The 12063-nt window shown below is 43.5% G+C and overlaps 1 protein-coding gene across 1 annotated transcript in view; it reads left to right on the top strand.

Annotated features, from left to right (window-relative positions):
• MEOX2 (mesenchyme homeobox 2) overlaps positions 1–12063 on the top strand; it is a 79384-nt gene that overhangs the window by 21643 nt on the left and 45678 nt on the right. The gene's annotated exons all lie outside the window — the stretch shown is intronic.

The following is a 12063-nucleotide window of genomic DNA, read 5'->3' as shown; positions in this document are numbered from 1 at the left end:
CAATAAGTGTTATTGACCCCTTAACTCCCACCATACAACTTTTTGAAAGCGAGCTCTGACTGCTCTCTTACAGATACGTGGTGCAGTTTCTAGGTGAAGGCTTGTGGGCCACCTTAATGCTCTTGCCCTTGGGAAGGGCCGAATGGTCAGTCTGCCCCTGATCCTTACTTTACACAATACTCTTCCCCTTTAGTATCATCACAGCTTTTTGTTTTTGTTTTTTTAGAGGAAACCGCTGTTGTTGAGTAATAGGGTGACACTTTATCAATTTATGGATTTTTCCTATAAAGCTACTGTAGTTCTAGGAAATATTGGACACGGGTGTATAATTGTCGGTGGGTACGGTTCTCCTTGTGGAGATCCAACTGGTGTAGGGAGTTTTACAGGCAATGCTCCCTGGGAAAAAGTATGCAAATTAGATCCCCTCACGAAGGAAGAAAACTGTCTCTTTAGTGCCACCTATAGGTAGCTTCCTTTTAAGTCAATGTCAGACCCATTAAAAAGCCTTGAAACATGACTTAGGATTTTTTAATGTTTAATTGGTATTTACAGAATTTTCTGGTCATCATCTGACTCACTACCATGGAAAAGTGTTGCTGTCCTTTAAAAAAAAAAAAAAAATGGCTTCCAGACCTAACACATTATTAAGTTGCATGAAATAAAATGGCTGCCAGAGCTCAATTATGACAATATTTATCTTATGGAGGGTTTATGGGTATCACTGACAAAAAAGGAGTCCGAAAATAAAAACTGACCTCCAACATAAAGACAAATATTATACTATTATATCATTTATATTGATTACATTATATTCTTACTTTACTGCTATGCTATAATGCATAGGTGCTTTAAAGGGGTTGTTTATTTTCATATACCCTATTGGGGGACTCTAAGTTAATAGAGCGGCGTCTTCTGTTTAGGATCCATGTCAGTGAAGATCGGTTATGAAGAGCGTCTCTCTCTCTCTCTCTCTGGAGGACCTGTCCTGTCATGCGTTACACAGACAACACATTGATATGAATGGTCACTGTGTAATGCTCAATTTCCCCTATGGTGGCGCTACAGGGATATTGAACACTTATTGCAAGTTTCCCCACAGATTACAGCTGGATGTCCCAGCAGGGATTCAATTCCTCTCCATTTTCAAATCTCTACTTGCTCTCAGTGAATGGAAAAATGGAAAAATTATTGTTGGTGAGGAATCTATCTATCTATCTATCTATCTATCTATCTATCTATCTATCTATCTATCTATCTATCTATCTATCTATCTATCTATCTATCTATCTATCTATCTATCTATCTATCTATCTATCTATCTATCTATCCTCATATCTATCTATCCTCATATCTATCTATCTATCCTCATATCTATCTATCTATCTATCTAATCTATCTATCTATCTATCTATCTATCTATCTATCTATCTATCTATCTATCTATCTATCTATCTATCTATCTATCTATCTATCTATCTATCTATCTATCTATCTATCATCTATCTATCTATCTATCTATCTATCTATCTATCTATCTATCTATCTATCTATCTATCTATCTATCTATCTATCTATCTATCTATCTATCTATCTATCTATCTATCTATCCTCATATCTATCTATCTATCTATCTATCTATCTATCTATCTATCTATCTATCTATCTATCTATCTATCTATCTATCTATCTATCTATCTATCTATCTATCTATCTATCTATCTATCTATCTTTTTATCGGTCTCCCTATCTATCTTTTTATCGGTCTCCCTATCTATCTTAGATAAACTATTTAGTAGGTGCTCATGTGGGCAAATAGGGCAAGATATCAAACTGGCCAAAGTTGAACTAACTGGCCCTGGTAGGATATAGCAGACTAAGAGTGTCACTAAACAGACATAGAAGCTGATGTGGGGTCCAGCAGCAAAGGGGCCCCCTCCGCTCAGGCATTTAGTGATGTCAGCAGCTTAAAAAGCCAAGGAAGCGAGGAAGAATCGTACCCTTTTGTTTTTTTTTTTAAACTTGGTGGGCACAGTGGAGGGGGGTCTATACTAAGCTTTCCAATAGGGTCCTATGTACAGTAGCTCTCAAAATAGTAGTAGCCACTTAACAATGGCTATAAAGCATGTGCTGTTATATGTTATTCCGCACATCCTGGCTGAAAACAAAAGATACATTTGACTTATTTTATTTGGTTACAATTATTTTTGTCAGCCGAAGCCTGAAATTAGTGTTTACAATTCCTTGTAATTCTTCCCTTGGCTTCTATCCCTCACATTTGGCAGAAATGAGAGGTTGCAAGAATGTGTTAATGACCCGACTACAAAGCTGCATAATAGAAATGTCTTTCCTGGTTCCTGAGTTCATTATCTTGTTATTACGTTCAGGCGAATCCTGATGGGCAGCCGTCAGCTCGCGGAGAACTATTGTTTACAAGGAGTTGGTGGTTTTGGTTTTGGCTTCAACATCTGCAAATAAATGAAAACAAACCTCAATGTCTAATATGGAAAGGTCAAGAATGTGCGTATTACAGGAATGAGTCCTAACTATGAGCATTTTTTACAAGTTTGGGTCATGACCCTAGCTGTGTCAATTTGAATATTAGCATGTTTTTGTAATACTCACAACTACAATGTAGCAATGACTCTTAAAGGGGTATTTCCATTTTACCATGTTAGACATTTAAGGCATATCCACAGAATATTCTTTCTAATATCTGGGATCCTCACTTATTGGGAAAATGGGGATCCCGGGGTAAAAAAACACCCAATAAATTACATAAAGGGCCAGTCAGTGAAACAGGGGAAGTGAGGCTCCCATCTGACTACTTTGAAATAGGACCTCATGTACCTATGGTGTCAGGGCTGTAGGGAATTGTGTCATGTGACCTCTTGGATCAGCTGAATGGATAAGAAAGCTTACATAGGGTAAACATATCTTGCAAAAGTTTTGATTATGTAGGGTTCTGAGCACTGAGACCCCCATCGATCACTAGAATGAAGCGGCAGAAGTGCTCGGGTGAGCGCTGAGCCACTTGGTTACTGATCGGCTTATCTTGGAAAGCTGAGGAATTGGTGTAGAGGCTCAAAAGAAAGTCTATGAGCCCCTACACCAGTGGCGGATTAAGTAGACCATGGGCCCTGGGCTGTTATCCAAACTTGGGCCCCCCTTCCTCACCGCCGCCCTGCCGCGTCGTAACTATTTTTAACACTACCTTTTTGGGCAAGCATTAACAGTGTTACGATTTCCCTTGTCACAGCGTGGTGTCCCTACATACTGACAGTATCACACTGTGCAGGGACACAACCTCCTGACAAGGGGAATTGTCTATCAGTCCTGGACTGCAGAAAGACTTTTTGTGAAATACAAGGATTTCCTATAATAAACATATCAGGAGAGGTGACAGATTCTCTATAAATCTAGTGTCTCACAGGTGACGACGTCTCAGATTCTAGTAGTTTTTTTCCTCTTTTCTTCTCCATCCGGTCCAGCGCTCATGACGACTTCTCCCGGCCATGACTCATTTCTGCAGAATTTGCCACTCAGACGTCTCCTCACTTTTCCAACATTTCCACACCTATAAACGAAAATAAAGTTATTATGGTGCCACATACTGTGCCCCTAAATATAATAGCACCAAACGCGCGCCTGAATATAATACCACACACTGTAAAACGCCACATACACACAGCCCCTGTAGATATTACACACCCCCATAGATATCGCCATACACAGCCCCCTCTATATATCACACATCCCCCTCGTAGAGAGCGTTACACACAGCCCCCTATAGATAGTGCCATACAGCCCCCCCCTGTAGAGAGCGCCACACAGCCCTCCCCCTCTTGTAAATAGCACCAAAAAGCCCCCCCTATAAAGAGTGCCACACACATACCACTGTGGATAGCACTACACAGCCCCCCCTTGTATATAATGCCACACAGCGCTCCCCCTTGTACATAGTGCCACACAGCGCTCCCCCTTGTATATAGTGCCTCACAGCGCTCCCCCTTGTATATAGTGCCTCACAGCGCTCACTCTTGTATATAGTGCCTCACAGCGCTAGCGTTACAACAATGATTGGCGGGGGGAACGGTATTTTTGGGGTGGGTATTTTATGTGTATTTATTTACATTTTTTTTGCACTTTTTTTTATTACTATGGTCTGTCACCCAAAGGTCAAAGAAGACCTTTGGGGAACTTTATATTTTTTTTTTCTTTCTTTTACACCATGTTTTTCCACTGTAACTGGAGCTGCACAGCAGCCCCAGTTACAGGGGAAATCAGCCCTCTCATAGTGACGATTGTCACTAATAGGGCTGTGCTGGGTCTAGTAAGACCCAGCAACAGTCTGCCACTAACGGCACCCGGCGATCATGTGACCAGTCACATGATCACCGGGAGGAATAGACACAGCGCCGCTGCTGCTGTCTCTATTCATATACACAGCGTTCATTGAGCGCTGTCTAAAAGAGATCAGAGAAGACAGAAGCAGCGAAAGCTGCTTCTATCTTCTCCTCAGGGTCCCCGGCAGTCACTGACTGCCGGAGACCCGACATTCAGCTGCCCGATCGCGCGGGCAGCAAGTTAAAACCCGAGCCGTAGAAAGTCTATGGCTCGGGTTTTAAGGTCCCGTTCCTGACCGCTGGCCGTAAAAATACAGCCAGCGGTCGGGAACCAGTTGGGCATGATAAGTTAACTAACCTAAGCGCCGGTGACCGCCCGCCCGCCCGGCTCTTCTCTTGCAGCTTTGGAGTAACAGAACAGCCGTCCGTCGCTGTTCTGTTACTCAATGGCGCCGCCCGCACTGTCAGGGAGGCGTGTCCTACCCCTGGATTCCGGCCAATTCCCTGCTCCTCCCCATCTTCGGAAATTAGCAGCGCTAGCGCGCTGAATAGGTTTACATGTCGATGTGCGGTTCGGGCTGCCATGGGCCCCCTGCGAGCCTCGGGCCCCGGGCGGCCGCCCGAATCGCCCATATGATAATCCGCCACTGCCCTACACCAACTGTTTGGCTTACCGGCCGCCACCTTGCAGATTATAGAAAAAAAAGAGGAGAAGAAGAGACTAAAATACATATCTATCATACTTACCATCTCCCCTGGTCTCCCGTAGCGATGCGTCCCAGCTGGCATCCTGAGATGTGGTCATATTGTCCTATGTGATCGCTGCAACCAAACCACAGTCTGCAGCGGTCACATGGATCAAAACTACGTCACCTCACATGCCAGCCTCCTGATAGGACGCCATTTTTTCCCATATGAGCAACGATCACATGGGACAATATGATGTCATCTCAGGAGGCCAGCAGGGATGCATCACTATGGGAGGTTATGAGTATGGTATTTTTTTTATTTTAGTGGTGGAATCCCAAGTGCCCCAATTGCCTTGGCTGACTCTCTGATGTCTTCGAGGACTGTATCTCACTTGGATACAATCCTAGAAGACATCACAAATTGTGACAGGGCAATTAGGGGACCTGCGCTTGGCAGCAAATTTATTCGGACCGAAACTAATTTCGAGGTTGATTCGATAGAATCGGCCCCGAAACACATTTCACGAGATTTGCTGCTGTACTCTATTGACAATTGTTTCCAAAGAGCATACCTGGATGACGGTCTACGTCAGCGTCAGTCGGTACTTGGGGGGCAGCTTCAGAGCAGTGACGCAAAGTTGCTGTAGCTGAATTGGATTTGCAAGTAGATGTGGAAAACCTGCCTCACTTCAGCTTAGGAAACAATTCCCAGTGACCGTTATTGGGTTGGCACTGGCTAATCTGAGGAGCGGTGTCTAAGGAATCTTCCTGTTCTTCACCCTAACCACTGCAAGAAGAAGACTCTTCCGGTTGGATCCCAGTTGACGGTTCTCAGGATAGTCCTCAATAGACAATCGGGCTGAAGGTAGTGGGCTTGGTCAGAGTCATGGTCAAATGGATCCAGGTCGGTAACAAGTGCTCATTGTCAAGTCCAGAACTCAGTAGCAAGGGGGAAGGGTCAGAGGTTTGGATAAAGGTCAGATCAGAGCAGGGTTAGGTAAGCTGGGGTATAACATAGGGAATCACAGGAATAATTAGGGAAACACCAGGTAAGACTCCTTTGGGGCTGATAATCAAGCAATGATACTATGGAGGAGTTTCCCTTTGAAGGAGGGTGACTTCACACACTGTGGCCAGGTCTGGAGCGGTGCAAGGCATGGAGTAAGGAGTTGTGGCATCCCCTTGGCAACAATGCACCACAGCTCCAGGCAGGCCAACACCCTACCACCGTAGCAGGTTCTGCTAACCCCCACCTTCCGAAAACATGTGTAGTAATTTATTTTACATTTTTTTGCTGCAAACTTCAGTGTTCTTTTCTTCCAGATCCATCAATGTCTGTTCATTCAAAGCCAGAGAGTATGTGTCAAATTTTATATCTCATGGGGCTGCCGTTGGTCTCATGGTCTCCTTCCTCAAATTACAAACCTAGTTGATTACATCAGAATTGCATTTGCATGGGCTCTCCACCATTTAGGTCATTGTCGGTCAGTATGAGTGTCCTCACATTGTCATACCTCCAAACTTTTTGAATGGTCAATGAGATACACTTACAGGTTGCGCTTCATTCACATCTGAGCCAGGGCTCCGTTTCGACGTTCCGTCTGAGCTTTCCGTTTGAACAGAGGCCTGACTGACACATACGGATCCGGTGCCAATGGTCTCCGTTTGTTTCAGTTGTGGAAAGGTTACGTCGTTTTGACGGAATCAATACTATAGTCAACTACGGTATTAATTCCGTCAAAACGACGGAACCCTTGCACAACTGAGACAAACAGAAACCATTGGCAACGGATCCGTCAACATTAAATCAATGGGGATGGAAACGGAAGCCTAAGGTTTCCGTTTGTGTCAGTCAGGGCTCCGTTCCAATGGAAAGCTCCAACAAAACCTCGGAACAGAGCCCTGACGCAGATGTGAACGAAGCCTTACCCCATTTTTTCCATGCATATCTAAAACCAGGAACTTTCTGGAGCATTATAGTAAACTTATAAATGCAAATCAGGTAAAAAAAAAAAAAAAGATTTCAAAGAGCAAAGAAGGACGGAGGGATTTGGGTCAAAAGTAGGGACTGTCCCTACAGAAACGGTAGTTTCACTTCTTATGCTTCCTATTGGTTGCAGAAAGCCATGTACAAAGAGAAATAGAAGCGGAATCCACTCTGATCAAGAAGACCACACTCGACGCCAAGTAGGTCATGGGTTGGTAGTTCTATGGTTATGTCACTGAGAAGGCAGGCCCTGGCCCGGCACTAGCTCGATCTCTCCTATTACAATATTCAGAAATCAGCGCTCACAGCTTGGAATCAAACTACAAAAATGCGGTTTAGACACAGCTTTTATAGTTTTATTATATAGCCTGCATTTTCTGTTCTGATTTAAGAGAAATTTACTAAATAATTGAGTCACTGTAACCGAGTGTCATGAATTGTTACGTTCAAAAATCAATATCGAATTACCTTGCCTGATAGAACGATTAAAATTAAATTAGAATTTTATTAAAGTATTGCAATTAAAAAAACGGGCTCCCTAGCCCTAAACAGGTATAGACAGATAGGAACAGGAGGGAGATGCCGGCTGTCACTTTTCTATATGCAATCACTTTGCATGCACACAAAGTGTTCCCTCTTATAGTATATGGTCCTGATCCAATGCCGCTGATAAGTGTCCCTACGCATTTCAGCACTTAGTGTTTCTTCTAGTGCCTCATCAGGGATCACGCTAAATAGTTTCAATTTCTAATATTGTATGCCGGCTGCACTGTTCCGTGCTACTGTGTTTGCCCGGCGTGTGCACGTCACTAGTTCATTGCCCGCACACGCGCCGAGGAAACGCCGGCCCTATTCAAGCTAAGTCCCTCCCACTGGGCGGTGCCACTGAGGCATGGCTCCAATCTGCTTTCAGTACGTCAGACTGATGTCCCGGACTAGGCCGCACCTCCAATACGGTACCAGACCGCTACATGGTGATGATTCAAAGCGTCCCTAGTAACCTGGGAGCTTAAAGGGAATGTGTTGCCAGAAAAACATGTTTTTTTTTAAAAAATTAAACATTTAGTGTGTGGGTGATTAAACATTGTTCAAATTTTTTTTTTTTTTTTTGCACGAGCCAGGAAATATTATAAATTATTTCTAATTTATAATACTACCCATTTTTGGTCACTAGATGGAGCTGTTCCCAAAATTGCAGCATTGCAACATTGGGTTAAAAGCCCTCGCTCTAGTGAGCTCTCAGCAACCCCCCCTCCTTTATCCTGGCTAGTGCCGGGATAAACGAGGGGTTTGAACGGTGTAACCTCCTACACTGTGTGTCGCCATTTTTTGAGCTAACCCACAGTGTAGTAGGTTTACATACAGTAGTAAACACACACAAACACGAACATACATTGAAATCTCTTACCTGCTCCTGCCGCCGCGGCTCCCTCCGGCCCGTCCGCTCCGTTTGCTGCCGTTGGTGCAAGTGCACAAATCCGGAAGCCGCGACCGGAAGTAGTAATATTACTGTCCGGCCGCGACTTCCGGTCCACAGGAAAATGGCGCCGGACGGCGCCAATTTCGAATAGGACTGTGTGGGAGCGGCGCATGCGCAGTTCCCACACAGACGCCGTACACTGCAGTCAATGGGACGGGAGCCGTTCGCAGTCCCTATGGGACTGTGGCTGCCGTATTCCATGTCTGTATGTGTCGTTAATCGACACACACAGAAATGGAACAAAAAATGGCAGAAGGGAAGAAAAAGTGTAAAAATAAGAAAAAGTAAAACACAAACACACAAATGAATATAAACGTTTTTAATAAAGCACTAACATCTTTAACATATAAAAAAATTATTTGTGATGACACTGTTCCTTTAAGGGTGTCCGTCCGCTGTGAATATTCTGATCAACCACACTAGCGATGTGCGATGCCTCAAATACACCCTTCTCTCTTATTTGTACCCACACATCAGACATCCGTCAAAACGAGTATCTCCCATGATTTTAATTCTTTTAGATGTGTCTTCCTCTATCTAAATAACTACTTGATCTATTCCTATATTTGAATGTGCCTTTCCCTATTAGAGTAGTTACCATAGTATTGTCTCAACATACCATGATCTAGTTTGAATCCCTATATATGAGGCATACCCTCAATTGACATGGCACATCTAAACATATCAGTGTCATCTAGTATGCACTTAATCCGTCCATAGACCACTAGATGAGGTATAACACGAAGCGATATGCCCATATATATCGATATCCCATTTAGTATGAACCTTAAAGAAAAGTTGTAAATGAGATGTTTTCATTTAACCCAGCCAGTTTGACAGTACGTTGACGAGAGATCCATTGGGCCTCTTTTTGTAGAATTTTCCAGATTACCACCCCTCGCTGAGGGTCGCACTAGTTCAATGCTCTGGAATTTCAGCACTCCTACGTTCCCCTGATGAATTTCCCACACATGTCGTGCGACAGGAGTATCTTCCTTCCTTCTAATAACGCCTATATGGTTCCTCACTCTGCTTCTTAGTCTCGTCTTACCTACATATTGTAGTTTGCATTTACATGTAATCAGGTAAAGGTCTCCTCTGGTTTTGCAATTTATGAACGTTCTATTCTCATAGATCTAACCCGTTGTACTCGAGAAACTATTACTGCAAAGCATAGATTCACATGCCCTGCATGAGCCCCATATGAAGGTACCCTTAATTCCACTCGTAAGCCAAGAGGTATTTGATTGCGCTTGCAAATGACTATGTACCACTCTGTCCCTGATGTCCCTTCTATAAGTCACGAGTGGGGAATCTCCCACTAACTCACCAATATCCGGGTCAGTATTCAAAATTCCCCAGTATGCATTTAGGATTTCTCTCACCACTTCATTCGCGGAGTTGTATGTCCCTATGATGCAGATCTTCTCATCATCCCTGGTAGGTATTTTAGGATTCAACAGTTCTGTTCTATTACTTCGAAGAGCATTGCTATATGCTGACCTTAGAACCCCCTGTGGATATCCTCTACGACAGAATCTGCCTCTCAAAGCCCCCGTTGAGACCTTAAAGTCATAGATAGTCGAGCAATTCCTACATATCCTCCAGTATTGCCGCTTTGGTATGCCCTTTCTCAGAGGTTTGGGGTGCCAGCTTTCCCATCGCAGAAGGCTATTATTTCTGTTTTTTTTTAAAGATATTAGTCTGTATATATCCTGATTCAGTTTTGGAAATACTCACATCCAAGTACATGATCCTGGTCTCATGAATTTTGTGCGTGAGAAATAGTCCCATCTCATTAATGTTAAGGACACCAATGAACTCGCTAAATTCCTCCTAGGATCCTGTCCATAGTATCAGGACATCATCAATGAACCTTAGCCATAGGAGGATACGCGATGTCCACATCTGCATCCCCTCACTAAAAACAACCTCCTTCTCCCACCAGCCCAGATATAGATTAGCATAAGTGGGGACACAAGGGCTCCTCATAGCCACCCCTCTGAGCTGGTGGAAGAGTTTCCCATCACATAAGATGTGCTCAAGCACAAACCTTAGTAGGTTCACAACCAATTCATTGTGGGCCTGATACTGTACCCCTCTTTCACGCAAGAAGCACTCCACAGCCCTACATCCCAGATGATAGGGGATTGAGCTACAGAGGGCCTCAACATCCAGAGATGCCAACCAAACATTAGTATCACATTGAATGCCCTCCAGTTTTCTCAATACGACCATCGTGTACCTAGCGTGGGATGGAAGAGAGTTCACATATGGCCTCAAAATCTTGTCTACGTATATGCTGGCATTTTGTGAAAGGCTATCAATTCGCGACACAATGGGGCGGCCTTTCAAGCGGTCGACTCCCTTATTCACTTTGGGTAGGCTGTAAAAAGTGGCACACTGCGGATGATCTGGCCATCGTAATTTGAGGGTAGTGTTCTATAACATGACGTATCCCTCAAATTACGTTGGCACATATTTATGTATTCATCTCGATCCATAATCACAATGTTACCGCCTTTATCTGAAGGCTTGATGACAATTGTGTTATCACCTTCCAGTGATTGTAGACCTGCAATTTCTTCTTTAGTGAGGTTATACCTGACACCTTGTTTGCTGTCCACTTTCCTCAGCTGATCCATCACCATCTAATTACATTTTACTCGTTCTATCAGACAAGGTAATCCTGATGTAGGAGAAATTACCATTTTCGGAAGGGGCAATTTGTGGGTGTAAATTACATTTTGGGTGTTGGGTCAACCTGCAAATCAGAAAGGATCAACTTAAGAAAATGCAATATTTCCTTTTAAACCAAGCTTCTACAAAAACAGAAACTTATCACTTATCATGCCCCACAAAGAGGGAAGAGTAGTTTCATGGTGATGTCATTGAGGAGGAAGGTCCTGCCAGGGCAGTACTTAGATCTCGCCAATTTTCAGAAATCAGTGCTCAGAGCTTGGGATCAAGCCACAAAAATGCCGTTTAGACACAGCTTTTATATTTTTATTATATAGCCTGTGCTTTTTGTTCTGATTTAGAAACTAACACTTTACAAAGGGGCAATTTGTGGGTGTAAATTACATTTTGGATGTTGGGTCAACCTGGAAAGCAGAAAGTATTACACTAAGAAATTTCAATAATTCCTATTAAACCAGGTTTCCACAGAAACTGAAACTTAAAGGGGTTTTCCCATGTGGGACATTTATGACACATCCACATGATATGTCATAAATGGCAGATAGATGCGGATCCCACCTCTGGGGCCCGCACCTATCTCTAGAACGGGGTGCCATAAACCCCATTCAAGCATTTTGTGCTCACGCTGACTCCCGGGCCTCTTCCTGATTACATGGTCGTAAGTTACGGAAACAGCTTAACTCGCTGTGCTATGCTGTTTCCGTAACTCCTATAGTAGTGAATGCCAGTTACAAAGTAACGTATCATGCGAGCTACGCTGTTTCCGTAACTACTATTCAGTTCTATGGGAGTTACGGAAACAGCGTAGCACAACGAGTTAAGCTGTTTCCGTAACTTACGACTATGTAATCAGGAAGTGGCCGG

Source organism: Rhinoderma darwinii, chromosome 5 (assembly GCF_050947455.1).
Source record: "Rhinoderma darwinii isolate aRhiDar2 chromosome 5, aRhiDar2.hap1, whole genome shotgun sequence".
NCBI lineage: Eukaryota > Metazoa > Chordata > Amphibia > Anura > Rhinodermatidae > Rhinoderma > Rhinoderma darwinii.
Note: the sequence above shows the minus strand (reverse complement) of the source record. Positions and strands in the feature narration are given on the sequence as shown.